Source organism: Hyperolius riggenbachi, chromosome 6 (assembly GCF_040937935.1).
Source record: "Hyperolius riggenbachi isolate aHypRig1 chromosome 6, aHypRig1.pri, whole genome shotgun sequence".
NCBI lineage: Eukaryota > Metazoa > Chordata > Amphibia > Anura > Hyperoliidae > Hyperolius > Hyperolius riggenbachi.
Genome location: NC_090651.1, coordinates 217,452,447 through 217,476,873, shown reverse-complemented (window position 1 = coordinate 217,476,873; position 24,427 = coordinate 217,452,447). Strand labels below are relative to the sequence as shown.

General features: G+C 45.7%; 1 protein-coding gene and 1 long non-coding RNA gene across 3 annotated transcripts in view; one reads left to right on the top strand and one right to left on the bottom strand.

Annotated features, from left to right (window-relative positions):
* NTM (neurotrimin) overlaps positions 1-24,427 on the bottom strand; it is a 1,373,850-nt gene that overhangs the window by 31,602 nt on the left and 1,317,821 nt on the right. The gene's annotated exons all lie outside the window — the stretch shown is intronic.
* LOC137521313 (uncharacterized) overlaps positions 12,794-24,427 on the top strand; it is an 80,516-nt gene continuing 68,882 nt past the window's right edge. For both annotated transcript variants that reach the window (XR_011022091.1, XR_011022090.1), the window contains exon 1: positions 12,794-12,866. This is a non-coding gene — a long non-coding RNA (uncharacterized lncRNA). The remainder of the gene's footprint in view (positions 12,867-24,427) is intronic.

Genomic DNA, 24,427 nt, shown 5'->3' with positions numbered 1-24,427 from the left:
TTCAGCGCTTTTTATCCACTTAAGGACCTAGGCCTTAACCCCCCCCCCCAACGACTAGTGTTGGGCGAACATCTAGATGTTCGGGTTCGGGCCGAACAGGCCGAACATGGCCGCGATGTTCGGGTGTTCGACCCGAACTCCGAACATAATGGAAGTCAATGGGGACCCGAACTTTTGTGCTTTGTAAAGCCTCCTTACATGCTACATACCCCAAATTTACAGGGTATGTGCACCTTGGGAGTGGGTACAAGAGGAAAAATTTTTTTAGCAAAAAGAGGTTATAGTTTTTGAGAAAATCGATTTTAAAGTTTCAAAGGGAAAACTGTCTTTTAAATGCGGGAAATGTCTGTTTTCTTTGCACAGGTAACATGCTTTTTGTCGGCATGCAGTCATAAATGTAATACATATAAGAGGTTCCAGGAAAAAGGACCGGTAACGCTAACCCAGCAGCAGCACACGTGATGGAACAGGAGGAGGGTGGCGCAGGAGGAGAAGGCCACGCTTTGTGAGACACAACAACTCAGGCCTTGCATGAGGACAAGAAGCGTGCGGATAGCATGCTTTGTACCGCCATGCAGTCATAAATTTAATAAAGATAAGTGGTTCAATAAACAGGGACCACGCGGCAACGCTAACCCAGCAGCAGCAGACGTGATGGAACAGGAGGAGGCGCAGGAGGAGAAGGCCACGCTTTGTGAGACACAACAACCCAGGCCTTGCATGAGGACAAGAAGCGTGCGGATAGCATGCTTTGTACCGCCATGCAGTCATAAATGTAATAAAGATAAGAGGTTCCATAAACAGGGACCGGCAACGCTAACCCAGCAGCAGCAGCAGCACACGTGATGGAACAGGAGCAGGCGCAGGAGGAGAAGGCCACGCTTTGTGAGACACAACAACCCAGGCCTTGCATGAGGTACCGCCATGCAGTCATAAATGTAATAAAGATAAGTGGTTCAATAAACAGGGACCACGCGGCAACGCTAACCCAGCAGCAGACGTGATGGAACAGGAGGAGGCGCAGGAGGAGAAGGCCACGCTTTGTGAGACACAACAACCCAGGCCTTGCATGAGGACAAGAAGCGTGCGGATAGCATGCTTTGTACCGCCATGCAGTCATAAATTTAATAAAGATAAGTGGTTCAATAAACAGGGACCACGCGGCAACGCTAACCCAGCAGCAGCAGACGTGATGGAACAGGAGGAGGCGCAGGAGGAGAAGGCCACGCTTTGTGAGACACAACAACCCAGGCCTTGCATGAGGACAAGAAGCGTGCGGATAGCATGCTTTGTACCGCCATGCAGTCATAAATTTAATAAAGATAAGTGGTTCAATAAACAGGGACCACGCGGCAACGCTAACCCAGCAGCAGCAGACGTGATGGAACAGGAGGAGGCGCAGGAGGAGAAGGCCACGCTTTGTGAGACACAAAAACCCAGGCCTTGCATGAGGTACCGCCATGCAGTCATAAATGTAATAAAGATAAGTGGTTCAATAAACAGGGACCGGCAATGCTAACCCAGCAGCAGCAGCAGCACACGTGATGGAACAGGAGCAGGCGCAGGAGGAGAAGGCCACGCTTTGTGAGACACAACAACCCAGGCCTTGCATGAGGTACCGCCATGCAGTCATAAATGTAATAAAGATAAGTGGTTCAATAAACAGGGACCACGCGGCAACGCTAACCCAGCAGCAGCAGACGTGATGGAACAGGAGGAGGCGCAGGAGGAGAAGGCCACGCTTTGTGAGACACAACAACCCAGGCCTTGCATGAGGACAAGAAGCGTGCGGATAGCATGCTTTGTACCGCCATGCAGTCATACATTTAATAAAGATAAGTGGTTCAATAAACAGGGACCACGCGGCAACGCTAACCCAGCAGCAGCAGACGTGATGGAACAGGAGGAGGTGCAGGAGGAGAAGGCCACGCTTTGTGAGACACAACAACCCAGGCCTTGCATGAGGTACCGCCATGCAGTCATAAATGTAATAAAGATAAGTGGTTCAATAAACAGGGACCGGCAACGCTAACCCAGCAGCAGCAGCAGCACACGTGATGGAACAGGAGCAGGCGCAGGAGGAGAAGGCCACGCTTTGTGAGACACAACAACCCAGGCCTTGCATGAGGACAAAAAGCGTGCGGATATAGCAGCAATGCTTTTTGCCGCCATGCAGTCATAAATGTAATACAGATGAGAGGTTCAATAAACAGGGACCGGTAACGCTACACCATCCCAGATGTTCATTGGTCATGTTACTTGGTTGGGGTCCTGGAGTGTTGCGTAGTCGTTTCCAATCCAGGATTGATTCATTTTAATTTGAGTCAGACGGTCTGCATTTTCTGTGGAGAGGCGGATACGCCGATCTGTGACGATGCCTCCGGCAGCACTGAAACAGCGTTCCGACATAACGCTGGCTGCCGGGCAAGCCAGCACCTCTATTGCGTACATTGCCAGTTCGTGCCAGGTGTCTAGCTTCGATACCCAATAGTTGAAGGGTGCAGATCGATTGTTCGACACAGCTACGTCATCTGACATGTAGTCCTTGACCATCTTCTCCAGGCGATCGGTGTTGGAGGTGGATCTGCACGCTTCCTGTTCAGTGGGCTGCTGCTGCATGGGTGTCAGAAAATTTTCCCACTCCAAGGACACTGCCGATACCGTTCCCTTTTGGGCACTAGCTGCGGCTTGCGTTGTTTGCTGCCCTCCTGGTCGTCCTGGGTTTGCGGAAGTCAGTCTGTCGGCGTACAACTGGCTAGAGGAGGGGGAGGATGTCAATCTCCTCTCTAAAGTCTCCACAAGGGCCTGCTGGTATTCTTCCATTTTGACCTGTCTGACTCTTTCTTCAAGCAGTTTTGGAACATTGTGTTTGTACCGTGGATCCAGAAGGGTATAAACCCAGTAATTGGTGTTGTCCAGAATGCGCACAATGCGTGGGTCGCGTTCAATGCAGTCTAGCATGAATTGAGCCATGTGTGCAAGAGTCCTACCAGAATCCTCATCATCCTCTTGTGAGCGTTGTGATAGTTGTTGTGATGCATCATAGTCGTCACCTTCCTCCTGGTCTGCTTCTGCTGACCATTCGCGCTGAATTGTGGAAGTCCAACGTGCACCGCTCTGGCCCTCGTCAGTGGTGGCATGAAATTCCTGCTCCAACTCCAGCTGTTCCTCCTCCTCTTCTTCGTCATAGCTGCTGGGGCCAGCGTTCCCTGAGGCGGATGGCCTGATGTTGGTACCATCACGCTGATCGTTTTCTCCTTCAGATTCCCCCAGTTGCATCATGACAGCTGTTTCCTTGATTTTCAACATTGACCTCTTCAGTAAACACAGCAGTGGTATGGTAATGCTGACTGAAGAGTTGTCACTGCTCACAAGCAACGTGGATTGCTCAAAATTTTGGAGGACTTGGCAGAGGTCCAACATGTTGGCCCAATCGGATCCACAGAAGCTTGGCAGCTGGCCGGATGCGCCTCGGTACTGCGCCGTCATGTACTGGACCACTGCACTCTTCTGCTCGCAAAAGCGTGCTAGCATGTGCAGCGTAGAATTCCAGCGCGTAGGGACATCACACAGCAAGCGATGGTGGGGGAGATTGAAGCGCTCCTGCATCTTGGCGAGTGCCCCCGAAGCAGTACTGGAATTTCCACAATGTTTGGCCACTCGACGCACCTTCAACAGAAGATCGGCCACGCCTGGGTATGTCCTCAGGAACCGCTGAACTACTAGGTTCATCACGTGCGCCAGGCAAGGGATGTGTGTCAGCTTAGCCAACCTTAAAGCGCGAATGAGATTACTCCCATTATCACACACAACCATGCCCGGTTTCAAGTCCAGCGGTGCCAGCCACAAATCCGTCTGTTCCTTTATTCCCTTCCAAATTTCCTCCCCTGTGTGCTGCTTATCCCCAAGGCAGATCAGCTTCAGCAACGCTTGCTGACGCATGCCAACAGCTGTGCTGCACTGCTTCCACGATCCTACTGCTGCTGGGTTAGCGTTTCCGGATGAGGTACAGCTTTGAGATGCGTTGGAGGAGAAGGAGTCAGAGAGGTAGGTGCTGCTGTTGTTATCCAGTGGGAGGGACGGCGGTGCAGCTGTTTGCGGCGTGGGCAACACCCGCGCCGTAGCAGGTGAGGAATCGCTGCCAGGCTCCACAAGGTTCACCCAGTGCGCGGTAAGGGAGATGTATCGACCCTGGCCGAACGCACTCGTCCAAGTGTCAGTGGTGAGGTGAACCTTGCAGGCAACGGCATTCTTCAAGCTTCGGGTTATTTTGCTGACCACGTGCTCATGCAACTCAGGCACTGCAGAGCGCGCAAAGTGGTAGCGGCTGGGAACCACGTAACGTGGGATGGCCACTGACATCATGCCCTTGAAGCTGTTTGTCTCCACCACTCGATATGGCAGCATTTCGCAGGCCAGAAGCTTGGCTATGCTGGCTGTTACTGCCACGGCCCGGGGGTCATTTGCTGGCAATTTCCTCTTGCGCTCAAACATCTCCGACACAGACAACTGAACCGTAGCGCTGCACACGGAAGGGCTGTTGGTTGTTGTGTTTGATGAACACTGGGAGACCTCAAGAGCACTACTCCGGAAAGTGACAGTGTCAGCGTCGTCTGATGTTTGTGAATGTTGTGAACCACGCAATGGCTGGGCTACTGCTGCTGCTGAGGCGGGTCTGGTGGTGAGTCTGGTGAACCCAAGGGAGGCAGTGTTGCTGGTACCCTGTCCTGCCGCGTTTGCCCACAGAGTGGGATGTTTGGATAGCATGTGGCGGCTCATGCTGGTGGTGGAGAGGTTGTTAATACTTTTCCCCCTGCTCAGGCGAGTCTTGCACACCTTGCAAATCGCCATGGTAACATCCTCAGTGCAGTCTTCAAAGAAAGCCCAGACTTTGGAGCACCTGCCTCCTTGCTGGCGATTTCTGTTTCCTCCTCTTTTGCCTCTCACTCTAACTTCCACGCTTGTGGTGCCTGAAATTGCGCGCCGCCTACCTTGTGGCACAAGACGAACTCGTGCAGCAGTGGGTTCTTCAACAGACTCATCTGTGCTGCTGCTACGACGACGATGTTCTCGTTCACAAATAAAATCTGGGTCTCTGTCCACATTGTCCATACCCTCCTCTTCCATCTCCTCAAACTCGTCATATGTCATTGTGGGGGGCCGCCGCCGTGGAGTAGAGCTCCCCAGAACAACCTCTGCGCAGCTCACTCCAACGTCGTCTTCCAGATCTTGTCGGCCGACCTCCTGCAATTGCAACCCCTCCTGCCCAACTTGCTCTGGGATTTGGGTTTCCGAGTCCTCCTCGGACTCGCCTTGTATTTCAGTGCGCGGTGCATTTCCCACAGTTAATGGTTGTGAATCCGGGCACAACATTTCTGGCTGTTCCTCCATTGACCTTTCATAGGTGGAAGTTTGTTGGGCTGGGAATAGCTCCTGCGAATACCCCATTGTGTCCTGAGGTAATTCATAGGACTGGTTATCTGGCAGTTGTGTGCGTGGTGTCGCTGCCGGTTGTGTCAGCTTTGTGCCCACTGGCTCCTTGTAACTGGCTGAGGACTCGGACCTCGTGCGTGATGTGCTGGTGCTGCTTAACCCACTGCTGGACGCTTGAGAGGTCATCCAAGTAATTATCTGGTCCTGTTCTTTTGGATTTGTGAGGGTTGTTGTCCTGGACAACATGGGCGGTATTGAGTGGGTTTTCTTGGGTGCTCCCCTGTGGCCTGTACGTGAACCGTCAGGGGAAACACCTCTTCCCTTGCCCCTTCCTCTTTCACCGGATTTCTTCCTCATTTCACTTATCCTTACAGTACACGCTGACTGGCAGCAGTACAGTGGCAGTACAGAAATGCTATACAGTACCACTATTCCCAGCAGCGACACAGAGCACAATGCTATACAGTGGCGGGTGAGCGGTGTACTACTGTTCCCAGGCCCAGCAGACACAGAGTGGAAGTAAACACAATGCTATATAGTCTGGCTGAGCGGTGTACACAGAGTGGCAGTACACACAATGCTATATAGTCTGGCTAAGCCGTGTACACAGAGTGTCATTAAACACAATGCTATATATAGCGTGGCTGAGCGAGGTGCACAGTGGCAGTACACACAATGCTTTATAGTCAGGCTGAGCCGTGTACACAGAGTGTCAGTAAACAACGGTATATAGTCTGGCTGAGCGGTGTACACAGAGTGGCAGTAAACACAATGCTATATATAGCGTGGCTGAGCGAGGTGCACAGTGGCAGTACACACAATGCTATAGAGCCAGGCTAAGCCGTGTACACAGAGTGTCAGAAAACACAATGCTATATATAGCGTGGCTGAGCGAGGTGCACAGTGGCAGTACACACAATGCTATATTAGTCAGGCTAAGCCGTGTACACAGAGTGTCAGAAAACACAATGCTATATATAGCGTGGCTGAGCGAGGTGCACAGTGGCAGTACACACAATGCTATATTAGTCAGGCTAAGCCGTGTACACAGAGTGTCAGAAAACACAATGCTATATATATAGCGTGGCTGAGCGAGGTGCACAGTGGCAGTACACACAATGCTATATATAGCGTGGCTGAGCGAGGTGCACAGTGGCAGTACACACAATGCTATATATAGCGTGGCTGAGCGAGGTGCACAGTGGCAGTACACACAATGCTATATTAGTCAGGCTAAGCCGTGTACACAGAGTGTCAGAAAACACAATGCTATATATATAGCGTGGCTGAGCGAGGTGCACAGTGGCAGTACACACAATGCTTTATAGTCTGGCTGAGCGGTGTACACAGAGTGTCAGTAAACAACGGTATATAGTCTGGCTGAGCGGTGTACACAGAGTGGCAGTAAACACAATGCTATATATAGCGTGGCTGAGCGAGGTGCACAGTGGCAGTACACACAATGCTATATATAGCGTGGCTGAGCGAGGTGCACAGTGGCAGTACACACAATGCTATATATAGCGTGGCTGAGCGAGGTGCACAGTGGCAGTACACACAATGCTATATTAGTCAGGCTAGCCTAAGCCGTGTACACAGAGTGTCAGAAAACACAATGCTATATATATAGCGTGGCTGAGCGAGGTGCACAGTGGCAGTACACACAATGCTATATAGTCTGGCTAAGCCGTGTACACAGAGTGTCATTAAACACAATGCTATATATAGCGTGGCTGAGCGAGGTGCACAGTGGCAGTACACACAATGCTTTATAGTCAGGCTGAGCCGTGTACACAGAGTGTCAGTAAACAACGGTATATAGTCTGGCTGAGCGGTGTACACAGAGTGGCAGTAAACACAATGCTATGTATAGCGTGGCTGAGCGAGGTGCACAGTGGCAGTACACACAATGCTATAGAGCCAGGCTAAGCCGTGTACACAGAGTGTCAGAAAACACAATGCTATATATAGCGTGGCTGAGCGAGGTGCACAGTGGCAGTACACACAATGCTATATTAGTCAGGCTAAGCCGTGTACACAGAGTGTCAGAAAACACAATGCTATATATAGCGTGGCTGAGCGAGGTGCACAGTGGCAGTACACACAATGCTATATTAGTCAGGCTAAGCCGTGTACACAGAGTGTCAGAAAACACAATGCTATATATATAGCGTGGCTGAGCGAGGTGCACAGTGGCAGTACACACAATGCTATATATAGCGTGGCTGAGCGAGGTGCACAGTGGCAGTACACACAATGCTATATATAGCGTGGCTGAGCGAGGTGCACAGTGGCAGTACACACAATGCTATATTAGTCAGGCTAAGCCGTGTACACAGAGTGTCAGAAAACACAATGCTATATATATAGCGTGGCTGAGCGAGGTGCACAGTGGCAGTACACACAATGCTTTATAGTCTGGCTGAGCGGTGTACACAGAGTGTCAGTAAACAACGGTATATAGTCTGGCTGAGCGGTGTACACAGAGTGGCAGTAAACACAATGCTATATATAGCGTGGCTGAGCGAGGTGCACAGTGGCAGTACACACAATGCTATATATAGCGTGGCTGAGCGAGGTGCACAGTGGCAGTACACACAATGCTATATATAGCGTGGCTGAGCGAGGTGCACAGTGGCAGTACACACAATGCTATATTAGTCAGGCTAGCCTAAGCCGTGTACACAGAGTGTCAGAAAACACAATGCTATATATATAGCGTGGCTGAGCGAGGTGCACAGTGGCAGTACACACAATGCTATATATAGCGTGGCTGAGCGAGGTGCACAGTGGCAGTACACACAATGCTATATATAGCGTGGCTGAGCGAGGTGCACAGTGGCAGTACACACAATGCTATATATAGCGTGGCTGAGCGAGGTGCACAGTGGCAGTACACACAATGCTATATATAGCGTGGCTGAGCGAGGTGCACAGTGGCAGTACACACAATGCTATATATAGCGTGGCTGAGCGAGGTGCACAGTGGCAGTACACACAATGCTATATATAGCGTGGCTGAGCGAGGTGCACAGTGGCAGTACACACAATGCTATATTAGTCAGGCTAAGCCGTGTACACAGAGTGTCAGAAAACACAATGCTATATATATAGCGTGGCTGAGCGAGGTGCACAGTGGCAGTACACACAATGCTATATATAGCGTGGCTGAGCGAGGTGCACAGTGGCAGTACACACAATGCTATATATAGCGTGGCTGAGCGAGGTGCACAGTGGCAGTACACACAATGCTATATTAGTCAGGCTAGCCTAAGCCGTGTACACAGAGTGTCAGAAAACACAATGCTATATATATAGCGTGGCTGAGCGAGGTGCACAGTGGCAGTACACACAATGCTATATATAGCGTGGCTGAGCGAGGTGCACAGTGGCAGTACACACAATGCTATATATAGCGTGGCTGAGCGAGGTGCACAGTGGCAGTACACACAATGCTATATATAGCGTGGCTGAGCGAGGTGCACAGTGGCAGTACACACAATGCTATATATAGCGTGGCTGAGCGAGGTGCACAGTGGCAGTACACACAATGCTACATATAGCGTGGCTGAGCGAGGTGCACAGTGGCAGTACACACAATTCTATATATAGCGTGGCTGAGCGAGGTGCACAGTGGCAGTACACACAATGCTATATTAGTCAGGCTAGCCTAAGCCGTGTACACAGAGTGTCAGAAAACACAATGCTATATATATAGCGTGGCTGAGCGAGGTACACAGTGGCAGTAAACAATGCTATATATAGTGTGGCTGAGCGAGCGGTGTACTACTGTTCCCAGCAGCGACACACAATGACTGGGGGGGACCCTGGCTAGCGTGGCTGGAGAGCGAACTACCCTGCCTGCCTACCCAAAGCTAAACCCACAGACAAATGGCGGAGATATGACGTGGTTCGGGTATTTATTTACCCGAACCACGTGACCGTTCGGCCAATCAGAGCGCGTTCGGGGCCGAACCATGTGACCCGTTCGGCCAATCACAGCGCTCTTAGTTCGGCCATGTGGCCGAACGGTTTGGCCGAGCACCGTCAGGTGTTCGGCCGAACTCGAACATCACCCGAACAGGGTGATGTTCTGCAGAACCCGAACAGTGGTGAACACTGTTCGCCCAACACTACCAACGACCAGGCCCTTTTTTGTTGCACTGGGCTGTGCAGGCTTTTCAGCCTCCTGCACAGCCCAGCTAAGGAGCATCGCGATCGGACTCCCCTCCTATTTTTCTCCCTATACGGAAATGTCACCGGAGGTGTGCGATCGCTGCTGCACTTGATTGGGTTTTTTTGCCTCATAGGGGCTCTCTCTCGCTCCATGCCACTCTCCTTCCTCCCTTCCCCCCGCCTACTGGATTGAACAGGATGGCGATCCGTCCTGTTCTCCGCCTCTCATAGGCATCAGCCTTGATGCCGATTGGCGTTAGGCGGTCCTGGAGCTGCCGCAGCGGTCACGCTCATTGGCGTGACGCGGTCGTTATGTAGTTAATTTAAAAAGTCCTAGTAAAATATTTTGAGTATTTTCTTGCTTGCTGGTGGTTTAAATGGCATTTTATTGACAAGTCTTGAAAATGACACCCAAGAGAAAACGAAGCAGAAAAAAGTTAATTGCAGATGACTCTGGTGTGGTAACTTGTGGGGCCATATGCAATTTGAGGTAACTTGAAGCCATTAGCGTGCCCCTCCAGCAAAAGGCCTCACTCCTACATGCAAAGTGATGGACAGCAAGGTTTTGTGCTGTGGTGCGGTCCTTCAGCACCATGGTACTGTTGCCTTGCTCCCCCAGAGAACTGCAACTGTCAAACATGGTGTACCACTAGAGTCATACAGCTCCCTGCTACTCACCAAACGCTACATCCTGCCACCTTCAGCCATACCACCAGTGACTCTCAGAGCGGCAGTTGCAGCATTATTCTGTCAGGGACTATCTGCGGGGAGGACACTGAAATCACGATTAAAGGAGTGGACAAAAGAAAGAGGTAACATGTGGGAAAAAAAGTACAGAAAAAGTATTTTTCTTTTTTAACCCATTCAGGTTCCGTCGTTTTCACTTGAGAAATGTTCACCTCCCATTCATTAGCCTATAACTTTATCACTACTTATCACAATGAACTGATCTATATCTTGTTTTTTCCGCCACCAATTAGGCTTTCTTTGGGGGGGTACATTTTGCTAAGAGCCACTTTACTGTAAATGCATTTTAACAGGAAGAATAAGAAAAAAACGGAAAAAATCATTATTTCTCAGTTTTCAGCCATTATAGTTTTAAAATAATACATGCCTCCATAATTAAAACTCACGTATTGTATTTGCCCATATGTCCCGGTTATTACACCGTTAAACCAATTATGTCCCTATCACAATGTATGGCGACAATATTTTATTTGGTAATTGCATTTTTTCCGTTTTGCATCTATCACTATTTACAAGTTTAAAATAAAAAAAATATAGAAATATTTCATCTTTACATTGATATTTAAAAAGTTTAGACCCTTAGGTAAATATTTACATGTTTTTTTTTTTATTGTAATGTTTTTTTTTTTATATTAAACATTTTATGCTTTGCTCTCAATTACGCCATCTTGGCTGCCTCATGGTGAGTAAAGCAAACTTTCTCCTTCCCGCCTTGCATTTCTTAAGCCTGCCTTCGTTAACTCCCCTTTGCCCGGGAAAAATAACTCCTCCCTTACAAGTTGGAATGATAGAAGCTACTTTCTCCGTCCCCATTACTGCACATCCTCTATCTTTGCCCGGGAACTTAAAGCTCCACCTATATACGCTTGCAAATCTTTTTATTTTTTAACTTTTTCGTTATCTAGTGACATTGCTAAGCTGCGGGACCTAGGCAGTAGTACTATGTGGGGAGTACAGGACATATTATGCTTAAGTGATGCCACTGCATCCCTTTTAACACGAGCTACTCCACAAACTGTACATGTAGATAATTCCTGCTTCATGATAATGTGGCTCTCGTGTAATAGTTTGCAAACTCTGTGCTCTTAACAGCCAGTTTAATATATTAACCTGACCGTCATTTTGTTCAGTATTAACATACTATGCCATGACATTTTCTCTCCGTTCTGTTTTCATGGTACTTGTTACACTGATGTTTACCTTGTTACAAATGCTTGGATAGGTGCTCTTATAATGGATCTCATGCTCTGCTTAAATAGCTATGTACATTGGAATTAGATTTGCTACAAAAAAAATGTGCTAATGCGTCAGTTATAAGGATTGACGACCGGATACACTGTGCAGTAGTCAGGGGGTAATTGGAAGGTTGCTGTATTAACATACTCTTATTCATAGGCTAAAGTAACTGACCGCCGATTCCCCCTTGATTATTGTTTAGAAGGTGTGCTGCATCTGGCAATGCGCATGGCTCCTTCTCGAAATTATACATCACTTGTCATATATGCTTTCACTTCTTTTCCTCTCTTTCATAATGAAAGGTTTATTGCCTGTTAATATATATTATATATATGTATATGTCAACCCTAAAGGTAAATGCCCTCCATTATAGCCATATTAGAGTAATGCAGACAGTTATTCAGCAATTAGTAATGATACGAATACCTTTTACATATTCTGCACCTCCTCACATAGTGGAGTATAATAATAACAGTGTTTTCACTAGAGGGCGCCTTTCTCAAATATTACAAGTCATTTCTTTACTGATATGCGAGTTCACCTAATTAGATGATTTAAGATGAGAGGAGGTTATAAGAAATGAATGGAGAAGTGCTTGAAGACAGAAAGGGGAGGAGAGGAGGGGAGGGCGGCACCTCTCCTCAGCCTTAGCTTAACTGAGAATATAGTTTAATATAAGCTATGTATAGATAGCCGGTCCCTATCCTCACCTATCGCTATTCCCTCAGAAATGATAACTAAAGGCATTATTAATGTAGTGAGATAATTGGTCGTCTTACACAAGTAGCAAAGACTGTATCCAAACAACACTCCTCACGCTAGCAGCTGCTCGATGTACAGAGATATGCTGGGATGCTGAAGACTCCTCACCTTCACCCTACAGTTAGGTGGCTGGATGCTCTGGGCCGCTGCGGGGGGGGGGCCGGGGTGAGTCCCGTCACTGATTTGTGATCATACTAATCCCGTTTATACCCCGACCCTCCCCTGGCCCCGTCACTGGGGCCCCTCCGGCAGGGGCCCGCTGATAGTCACCTTGAATTTGCGCTTCTTTCATGCAGGAGGGGTGATCATAGCTCATCACGCAGCTGCACACGTACATTATATAATATAGAGTATACTCACATATTGTATATACATAAGGTACAGTTATCCCAGTGATTCAACAGAAATGTTAACTGCCAGTATTAAAGTTTTTTGACTCCTGGTAGTAATACACAACCAGGTGCTGCTGGGCAGCGGAGCTGCTCTCTTCTTACCGTCACCCCCACACAAAGGTATTGTCCTGGTTTACATAGATACCTGTGGTCTGAAACGGATCTAGGTACCTGGTGTTATATAAGTTAGGGAAGAAGCTGTGGTAATTGTTTCTCTGTTTATGTTTGGTTTTACTACAGCAGCAGGGTATTGTTTATATGTTTGTATGTATAAGAAGAAGTTTTTCTATGCACGTAATTCCCATGCTACATCTATATACATTCTGAAACATCCTAGTGTTCATTTGCCTGTGGTATGTAACATATTTCTTAAATTTAACTCACATGTACTGATGATTTTGCTACTAAAATATGGAAACACCGGTTAAAGTCATCTCTTGGAACGTTAGGGGGTTACGCTCTTCTTTCAAGAGATCATTAATGTTTCAGTACATTCATAAATACAAACCGCACATTCTTATTCTACAGGAAACACAATTAGATAGTCCCCTGGTGAAAACATTGCACAAACCCTGGGTGAGCAGGGCTATACATTCAACCTACTCCACCTTTTCAAGAGGGGTTTCAATCCTAATCAGTAAAACACTAACATATAAAATGCTGCACACGTATATTGACTCGGAGGGAAGATACATTATTTTGCACATGTCAATCTTTGGAACTGTTTTCTGTATAGTAGGAATATATGCCCCTCCCCCATTACAAATTGCATTAATACATCAAATAATGACTAAATTACAAAAATATCTCCCAGCAAAGCTGCTCCTTATAGGAGACTTTAATGACATACTAGAAGCTCAGAAAGACTCCACAAACCGCTCTAGAGTGCCGAATGCTGAGTTAATACAATGGGCAGATGCTATGTCGCTCACTGAAGTTTGGAGATGGAAGAACTCTGGGGGAGTTGCTTTCTCCCATTTTTCTTCCACTCACAGATCTGCAGCCCGTATTGATCTGGCATTTGGTAACACAGATTTATTAAATCATGTTTACTCAGCAGCATACCTACCCAGTGGTCTATCTGACCATGCGCCACTTGAGCTCACTCTTCACATTGGTGCATATCGCAATAAATCTTTATGGAAATTACATCCAAAATGGATCTCAGATAAAGATATAGGAGAGGCAGTTTCTTCAGCCATCCAAACTTACTGGGACATTAATGTAGACACAGCCACTCCCCAAATTACATGGGATGCCTGTAAAGCCACTATTAGAGGGGAATACATTAATCGGATTTCAGCCTGTAGAAAAGAACACGATCGTACACTAACGCAACTAACCCAAAAGGAAGACCAAGCTACGACATATGCATCCACCCCTGACGATGACTCTTATTCTAATATGATGCAAAGCAAGCGACTATTACATTTACACATGACGGATTTAACTAAATATCTCTCACAGAATGGCAACAAGCTGTATTTGAAAAAGGAGACAAAAACGGGAAATTATTAGCAAACATAGCCCGTAATCCCTCTGATCAATCAAACATTCCAGAAATTAGGCTGGAGAATGGTGACGTGACAGCTAACCCTTCTGCAATTATGTTACAATTTCAGCGTTACTACGAGAACCTATATACTTCCAAATTCGCAGGTGATGAAACGCAACTTGCTAGTCTCCTTTCCCAGTTAACGCTACCAACACTAGACATAGATTCATCTCAAGCATTAGATAAAGATATTACGGAGGAGGAAGTGGTGGATGCAACCCTATCCTTCCCTTCCCAGAAATCTCCAGGCCCAGACGGGTTACCGATCGAATTCTATAAAAGGCACATAAGAATATTGGCCCCACACCTAACCAAACTGTACAATTATTGCTTATCGGGCAGCGGATTACCGGACTCCTTTTCCCAAGCACATGTAATTTTAATACCTAAGCCGGAGAAAGACCCGCTTGAATGTAGTTCCTATCGCCCCATATCGTTGCTAAACAATGATCTAAAAATACTTACTAAAATCTTATCTTCCAGAGTTAATAAATATATAACAGAAATAATAGACCCCGACCAAACAGGCTTCATGCCACAGAAAACAACAGATATAAATATAAGACGTATATATACTCACATTCAGATGTCCTCTGGTATAGTTACTCCGAGAGCAATTGCCTTCCTAGACATACAGAGGGCATTCGATTCAGTCGAGTGGATATATCTTTGGAAAACTTTAGATAAGTTTGGCTTTGGCCCCAAATTTGGCTTAAGTTAATATATAATAGCCCTAAGTCCAATATTAAAATAGGTCAGATGATCTCCCCAGACATACTTTTATACAGAGGCACAAGGCAGGGATGCCCTCTCTCTCCGGCCCTCTTCGCGATGGCCATAGAACCGATTGCAGCGGCTTTACGCCAACACACTCACCTAAAGGGCTTTCGTGTGAGGGGGCTGGAGGAGAGGGTGTCCCTGTACGCCGATGACATGGTACTCTATTTAGAAGACCCTACCAGCTCAATTAAAGGTGCACTTGACGTTTTTAAAAATTATTCCCCTTTATCGGGTTTACATGTTAACTGGACTAAGTCTAAATTATTACCCCTCACCCAAAACACTCCCATACAAACCCCTTTGGACTCAGTCGCCAAAATTAAATACCTAGGTATATGGATATCCCATGATTCGCTTGACTTTTACCAAGACAACCTCCTTCCTTTACTTCAGTATACGAAGCAAAAACTTGCTGCCTGGAAATGTCTCCCCCTCTCGCTAATAGGAAGGATCAACTTAATTAAGATGAATCCTTTGCCCAAATACACGTGTATATATTTAGAAACTCCCCCATATGGATCCCAAAAACTTTTTTATGCAAATTAACTAATTAATATGCACTTTTATATGGAATAATAAAACCTCGCGCATCAGCCTTACAAAATTACAACGACCATGGACCGAAGGCGGCTTAGCCTTTCCTAACTTGTACAAATATTTTATAGCTAGCCAATTAGTCACAGCTCACTGGTGGTTGGTCCAGGACCATTCTAACTCTTCCATGGTTCTGGAGGCGGCGCACCTTGGCTCATTTGAAGCACTAGCACAGATTTTATACAGAGGCCTAAAAGCACCATACCCACTACTAACCAATATGAGAGTCGTTATTAGGGCCTGGAATGTGGTGCACGCATGGTACAAAGCCCCATGCAACCAAATTTCTCCCAACACACCTCTATGGAATAATCCAATCCTTCCCCAATTCTTTACTATCCCGGATCCAATTATCTGGATAAAAAAAGGAGTCTTTCAACTGTCACATATTATCTCCAATAATACCTTAACTGACTTTAATACTTTAAAGGAAAATTTTTCATTAACCAACTCACACTTCTTTAGATACATCCAAATAAGACATGCTTTTCGCACTCAATATAAAGATGGTATAGTCAGGTTACAAACCACAGAATTAGAAGACATCCTTAAACAAGAAGACCTACAAAAAGCTTTATCCGCCCTATACCAACACATAATTCTTCTTACAGAACCTCACTCATCTATATATAAACAGCCTTGGACTAACCTAATCCCCACTATTGACGACGAAGACTGGGAGAATGCCCTTATAAAACCGTTTGAATACTTAATTGCCACTAAGGACAAACTCATACAATTTAAAATTCTACACAAGGCCTACATGACCCCAGTTAAACTAGCCAAATTTAATTCGGCCGACTCTGGTAACTGTTGGAGATGTGGGGAAGAGTCAGCAGACTTTGACCACATCTTCTGGGTATGCCCAAGAATAGCCACACAATGGACTGCATTATGCAAATACATTACACGTATAACAAAAATAAATGTACACCCGGAACCATTACATTGTCTTCTTGGAGAAGTAACAGCTTTGGCCCCAACAAGAGCCCAGAGATCTTTAGTTGGATTATTATTATATTATTATAGAAAATGCATATTGCTACAATGGAAACAACAGGACCCCCCGTCACTCCCATAGTGGAAAAACTTAATCAATTCTTCTCTACATTTATACAAAGTCGCATACATCGCTAGAGGGTGTGCTTCTAAATTTCATAAGGTATGGGATGTATGGGTCAAAAATCGGGACACAGCTGTTTCGGACTAAAACTATATATATAAAAAAGGTTAAACGCCAAAAGATGTTGTCAATGGGTCTCACCTACTACAGGAATGATAGTAACTGCTGTGCCATGTTGTCATACAACACAGTGCATATCTCTATAGATATACTGATGTAAGCATAACTTAACCGCTGTACTGAACAATGTGAGTCTGTGCTTCTACTTAGCAAATGTATCCGGGGCAATTGAACTAAAACAATATTAAGTGACATGGGAAGTTTGTTTATTCACTATGATGTACAAGATGTAAACTTATTGCTATGCGTTTAATACACTAATACATTGTTAGCTGTGTATTATATTCTAAATATGGGTTTATGGATGTAAATCTTCTTCTTATGGTTGTAAATGTTGGTATCCCCATCTGTTCTAGGGGATTTATTGTCTTAAGTATTTTTTATGTGCTAAAATTCAATAAAAATAATCTTTAAAAAAAAAACATTTTATTTGGGTATTTTTGGGAGGGTGGGATGTAAAGTATACCGTATTTTTCGGACCATAAGACGCACTTTTCTTCTCTCAAAGAGAGGGGGAAAATATTGGTGCGTCTTATGGTCCAAATGTGCCAAAACAGACTTGCCTCCCCTAAAGAAGTGGAAGTGGAACATTCCGATCTGATTGTCGGCAACGTCCCCAGGCGTTTATTTTGTTTTCCCCGGCTCCTTATGTGAGTGTGTAAAGCATGTGTCCTTATAGCTGTCCCCGTGTCCTTTATATTTGCCCCTGGTGTACTTATTTCTGCCCCGTGTCCTAATTGCTACCCCTGTGTCCTAATTGCTGCCCCCGGTTTGCTGCCCCCGGTGTCCTAATTGCTGCCCCCGGTGTCCTAATTGCTGCCCCCGATGTCCTAATTGCTACTCCCCGATGAACTTATTGCTGTCCCCGGTATTGTCATGTCGGCGTCCCCGAGCGCCGCTCTTAATCCTCTCTGTCCGGCCTGCCTCTTAGTAGCGTGAGTCTTACCCCATAACGCCGCTATGAGTAGCGGTAATCCTTCTTGTAAAGCCGCTGAGGGGTTCACGCTCGCAGGCTAAGTATTTCCCTTCACTTCCGCATATGTCACTAATGCGGAAGTGAAGAGGGAAATACTTTGCCTGCGAGCGTGAACCCCTCAGCGGCTTTACAAGGAGGATTACCGCTACTCATAGCGGTGTTATGGGGTAAGACTCACGCTACTAAGAGGCAGGCGGGACAAAGAGGATTAAGGGCGGCGCTCGGGGACGCCGACATGACAACACCGTGGACAGCAATAAGTTCATCGGGGAGTAGCAATAAGTACATCGGGGAGCAGCAATTAGGACACCGGGGGCAGCAATTAGGACACCGGGGGCAGCAATTAGTACACCGGGGGGCAGCAATTAGTACACCAGGGGCAGCTATATGTACGGGGGGCAGCTATATGTACAGGGGGGCAGCTATAAGTGCAGGGGGGACAGCCATATGTACAGGGGGGCAGCAATAAGTACAGGGGGGCAGCAATAAGTACAGGGGGGGCAGCTATAAGGACACTGAGGGCAGCTATATGTACGGGAGGGACTATAAGCACAGGGGGGCAGCTATAAGTACAGGAGGGGCAGCTATAAGCACAGGGGGCCATCTATAAGTACAGGGGGCCAGCTATAAGGACACAAGGGAAGCTACAAGGACAGGGGGCAGCTATAAGGACACTGGGGGCAGCTATAAGGACACTGGGGGCAGCTACAAGGATAAGGACACTGGGGGCAAATATAAAGGACACCAGGGGAAGAGATAATGACACAGGGGGCAGGGATGAGGAAACATCAGGCACATATAAGGAAAAATCAGGCACATACAAGGACAGGGTGCAGAGATAATGACACTGGGCACATATGAGGACATGGGGACAGAGAAGGACACAAGCAGGGCAGAAGAAGACAGAAAGGAGACACACAAAGTACAAAAGGGGACATAATTAAGGGAGGGGGAAGATCCACAAGATGCCCCTGCACAATGCAGGCACCAGGTTTAGTAAAACATTTTTTTCTTGGTTTTTGTCCTCTAAACCTAGGTGCGTCTTATGGTCCGGAGCGTCTTATGGTCCGAAAAATACGGTATATATTTTTATATTATATATATATTTCATTCCGCAGCTATCCTCATCTCTCTTGCCTGCACTAACAACGCTATTTAACCTGTCCCTCTCTACTGGCATCTTTCCGGCCCCACTCAAAAAAGCTGTTGTGACACCACTACTTAAAAAACCTTCTCTAGATCCTACCACACTTGCCAACTACCGCCCAGTGTCGCTTTTCCCATTTGCATCCAAACTACTTGAATGCCATATACATGCAGAATTAAGCCATTATTTATCTGCTAACTCCCTACTTGATCAGTTCCAGTCTGGCTTTCATTCTAACCACTCCACGGAAACAGCCCTTACCAAAGTGGCCAATGACCTTCTTACAGCCAAATCCAAAGGTCAATTTTCCATACTCATCCTTCTTGACCTGTCATCAGCATTTGATACTGTCGACCACACCTTACTCCTACAAATACTTTCAAATGTCGGAATAAAGGGCCTTGCTCTCACATGGTTATCTTCCTACCTCTCTGGAAGGTCCTTCACAGTCTCCTACTCAGATCAGATCTCTTCTCCTCATGCTTTGTCTGTCGGGGTTCCCCAAGGCTCTGTCCTTGGTCCCCTGCTCTTTTCCATCTACATGCATGGTCTTGGTGATTTAATCAACTCATTCGGGTTTCAATACCACCTCTATGCAGACGATACACAACTATACCTCTCTGCCCCAGACCTTAACTCCCTCCTTAAACGTGTTCCTGACTGCTTGACTGCTTGTCTGCTATATCCTCCTTCATGTCCTCTCGCTTCCTAAAACTTAATATGAGTAAAACAGAACTAATAGTTTTTCCACCGTCTCTGTCCACCTCCCTGCCTGAAGTAACAATAAATGTTAATAACACTCCCATAACTTCAGTTCCCAAAGCTTGGTGCTTGGGGGTGATATTCGACTCATCTCTCTCTTTTATTCCTCATGTTCACTCCATAACCAGCTCCTGCCATCTCCAACTTAAAAACATATCTCGCATCCGTCCCTTTCTCACTCAAAACACAACTAAAATGTTAATACATGCTCTTATAATTTCTCGTCTGGACTACTGCAACATACTTCTTTGTGGACTACCGTCTAACAAACTGGCCCCGCTCCAGTCGGTACTGAACTCAGCTGCTCGTCTCATTCATCTTTCGTCTCGATCTTCCTCTGCCAACCCTCTCTGTCAAGCTCTTCACTGGCTGCCAATTAACCAGAGGATTCAGTTCAAACTGCTAACCCTAGCCTACAAAGCTCTCCACAATCTCTCTCCCTTGTACATATCCTCACTATTCTCCAGATACAAACCCAATCGCAATCTCAGATCGGCACATGATCTTCTGTTGTCCTCCTCTAGAATCATCTCCTCACATTCACGTTTACAAGACTTCGCACGCGCTTCACCCCTGATCTGGAATGCCCTCCCACAACACATCCGTCACTCGCCAACCTTTGTTACCTTTAAACGCTCTCTAAAAACACACTTGTTCCGAAAAGCATATACGCTACCTTAGGCCACTTCCCTTTGTACTAAAACCAAATTGCACTCCTACTAGGTATCCTAAAACACAAAGCCTCTATATATTTCCTGCATACTACCCCTCCTCCTGTCCCCCCCCCCCATTCCCTTTAGATTGTAAGCTCGCAAGGGCAGGGCTCTCTCCCCCTTTTGTGTCTTGGTAACCATTATACATTTTATTCATCATGTTCATTTTATCACTGTCATTACCAATTCTATAATTTGTATGTTGTATCATGCTTTGTATTTTGTCACAAATTATGTATCTTGTATATTGGTGTACACCATTGTCTGTATTATTATGTACCCCATGTTTGTTTCTTACTTTGTACAGCGCCACAGAATATGTTGGCGCTTTATAAATCAATAATAATAATTATATATATATATATATATATATATATATATATATATATATATATATATATATATATATATATATATATATATATATATATTTACCTTAAGAACTTGGCTTTTCAAATATGTATGCCATGAGGGTATATTACTGTTATTTTTGCAAATAAGGTCAACAGTGTACAACGAGAAAGTAAAAAAACACAAAAAAGAACAAAGGACACCTTTGCTTCCAGATACAATATTGTTACCATACATTGTGCTAGGAATATAATCTAAACATTGTAATAGCCAGGATGGATAAGCAAAAGTTGTGGATTTAACTTGTAGTTAGCACTGTTTATTGTAAAGTTACTAAGGATGTAAATGGAGGAATCGTGTTTTTTTTCTATTATTTCCCTTATTTTTACTTTAAAATGCATATAACATAAGGTAATTACTAAACAAAAATATCACTCACTAAAAGCCTAATTTGACCTGAAAAAAAAATATATAGATCATTTAGGTGTGATAAGTAGTAATAAAGATATTGGCGAATAAATGGAAGCAGCGATGATATGTGAAAATTGCTCTCCTCCTGAAGTGGTTAAGGGGAAGCCAATTAACTTATCTTTATGCTTTGGGATGTGGGAGGAAAGCCATGCAGACACTGGGAGAACCTACAAACTCTGTGCAGATAGTGCACAACTTGGATTTGGACCAGAGGCCCAGTGCTGCAAAGCGAGAGTACACCACCATGCTCCTTACTAAAATGGGATTCCCAGATTCCACCATAAGTCACTCAGGACCTATCCCCATAAGTATGTGGGTAGTTACCCCATCTCCTCCTGGACAACGGAGGTGGGGATGAGCCCCTTGCCCATAATATGGACAAGGGATTTGTAGGAAAGGGGGAGGCTTCATTGCTCCTCTCTTACAGAGCCCCCCATATGAAATACCATGTGGGCTGGTGCAGCTTAGTATGACAGAGTCCCACACAGGTCGACTGAGCCATGCTGGCTATACCAGCCTGCCTGAGTGGGGTGAAATTCCAATATACAACAATATATAGCTTTAAGGAGTGTTGCTGATGCTGAAACTAGGACAATTAACATAAAAGTGGATATCCTGAATACTTTACTGCATTCTACTATAGGTCACTACAGTGCCTCTTTAGAAAATCCACTCCATTTAACAGATTAAAATCAATGTGATTCTTTATTAACGCTTATAAAACAAATAATCTGACTAGGCATTCAGCGTGGCAAACTTAGCTTGTTTCAATGTAATGATCAGTGGTGTATCTGATAAACAGAGCGAGCTCTATCAGCACAATAGTCAGTACTTTATTAAAGTGTGATCACACGTGTTTGGGTGCACAGTAGTATTCTGGAATACATATAAGTGATAGCCCTTGGTGACAGGGGCTATCACTAACTGAGAACGTGGTCGTACAGGCAATGTCATTCACAGATCGGTCAGTAAAGGTACAAAGTCGAGAGGCTAACTCAAAGTCAGTAATCAGGCAATAGTCGGCAACAGATCAGATTGGCAGAAGTACAGAATCGTGAGGCAAGAACAAGGTAAGTATTCAGGCAGAAGTCGGCAACAGATCAGATTGGCAGAGGTACCGAATCGTAGAGCAAAGAATAGTCAGAGGAACAGGCAAAAGGTCATACACAGTAATAATCAATACAATATAATATGTTTTCCTGAGCTAAGTGTGAATCCCCGGGGTCCTGCCGGATCAAGCACACACGGATCTGACTAAGGTCTGAGAGCTTTCATTGCGAAGTTTCAACAACAACAGACAAAGAGCAAATGATCCGCACATCCTTAAATACAAACAGCAATTCACCGAGCCGCCCAGAAGGCTCAGCCAATCAGAAGGCGGCCTGACGTCAGCCGACCTCCGGGTCAGCTGGCACGTCTCCGTAGCCCATAAAGATGCTGGCGTTGCACGCGCGAGCCAGCCACCCTCTATGAAGTATTGACAGACCGGACCTCCCAAGGACCGTTGGGAGGCACAGAGACGCCGCAGCGGTGGCAACTGCGACGTCAGACGCGGAAGCGGCGGTCGCGCCGCTATCCGCATTGGAGGTAATTTCACTACTTCTGACATTCAATAGATCAGTATGGATAACCCACCCTCAAAAGGCTCAGGTGGTCGTTAACGCCTTTTGTGAAGCTGGGTTGACAGCAAACTGGAAGAAATGTGAAACTGGTCTAGAGGAGGCAAAATAATTTGGTTACACCATTGGCCAAAGTATTATTCAATCTCAGGTTAATAAAGCAAAAGCAATCCATGTAGGATAAAAAACAAAACTCACAAAAATAGATGCATGTTTTTCCTCACTGTTACTGTATAGAAAATTTGTTCCACTCTTTTCCATCCGCTACTCCACTAATAGACATGATAAATGGTAATGATTCTGTAATAATGTCTCCAATCTTGAACTCACTTAGTTTTTCAAAGTACTTTGTTTTGCAATGCTCTGATTCCAATGTTAAGTTACATATACAAGAGGGACCTCGGCGGAGATGGCCCTGAATCTAGCATGCACAGAGGTGTGACCAAACTGATACAATGATAAATGGCACACCTATTCGCACACAGTCCTCCCTGCAATGGTCCAGTCTGGTAGATAACCACAGACTAAATCTTGAAGAAACTTCTGATGACCAGCACAGGAGTAATTCCCTTGTCTTGATAAAGACAAAAGAAATACCGAGAGCCCAATATAGTGTAGTATGCAAAACAAAGGGTTGGAAATGAAAAGTATATAATGTATATACTCACAAACGTGGGTTACCTCCTAGGTAACCACTGTATAGGCAGGTGAGGAGATTAGACCTGTCCTCACTCAGGATTAAAAGTCGCTCTCTGTAGATAAGGAAATAAGGGGCAACACCCCTCCACCAGAGGTGGATATTGATAATGTAAGAGTGAACAGAGGCGCCAGCAGGATAAAAGGTTCTAAAAGGCTTAAAATCCCTCAGGAGGTGGTGGTGGACTCGCCTTCCCGAAGCAGACAAGATACCATCAGTTTTATGACAACAGGTTTATTAATATACTCCAAAACAAACAGTGCAACGTGTTTCACGGGTATGTTCCCACTTCCTCAGGCAATAAACAGATAGGAGTACACTGTAAAGACAGAGACAGATAGCGTGTCCTTAGACCGATGTATATGTGTGCTGATGGTTTTTGGTGTATAGTTATGTTAACGTGAATAATGGGTAACAATGCTGTGGTTCGAGGTATATTGGGAGAGGGGGTGAGGGGCTGTGCGGGGATTGTTATAAGAGTAAAAATCGTAGTGAAAAAAAGGGTGGGGGGGAGAGAGGGAAAAAAATGGGGGGGGGACTATAGGTGGGGGAGGGTTAGGGAGAAAATAAGGGTGGCAAAACACAATGCAATCAGATGTAGTAAAATGCAGTAAAACAGACTCACCAGTATGGTCTCAAGGTCACGAATAGCGCCTCTGTACCGGTGAGTCTGAAGATCAAGGTTTATATACCTAAGAGTATATGGGTGGACCAATTACTTGGTTCATAAGGGGTGGGGGCTGTGTGATGGGCAGGTAATGTGTTTCTATGGG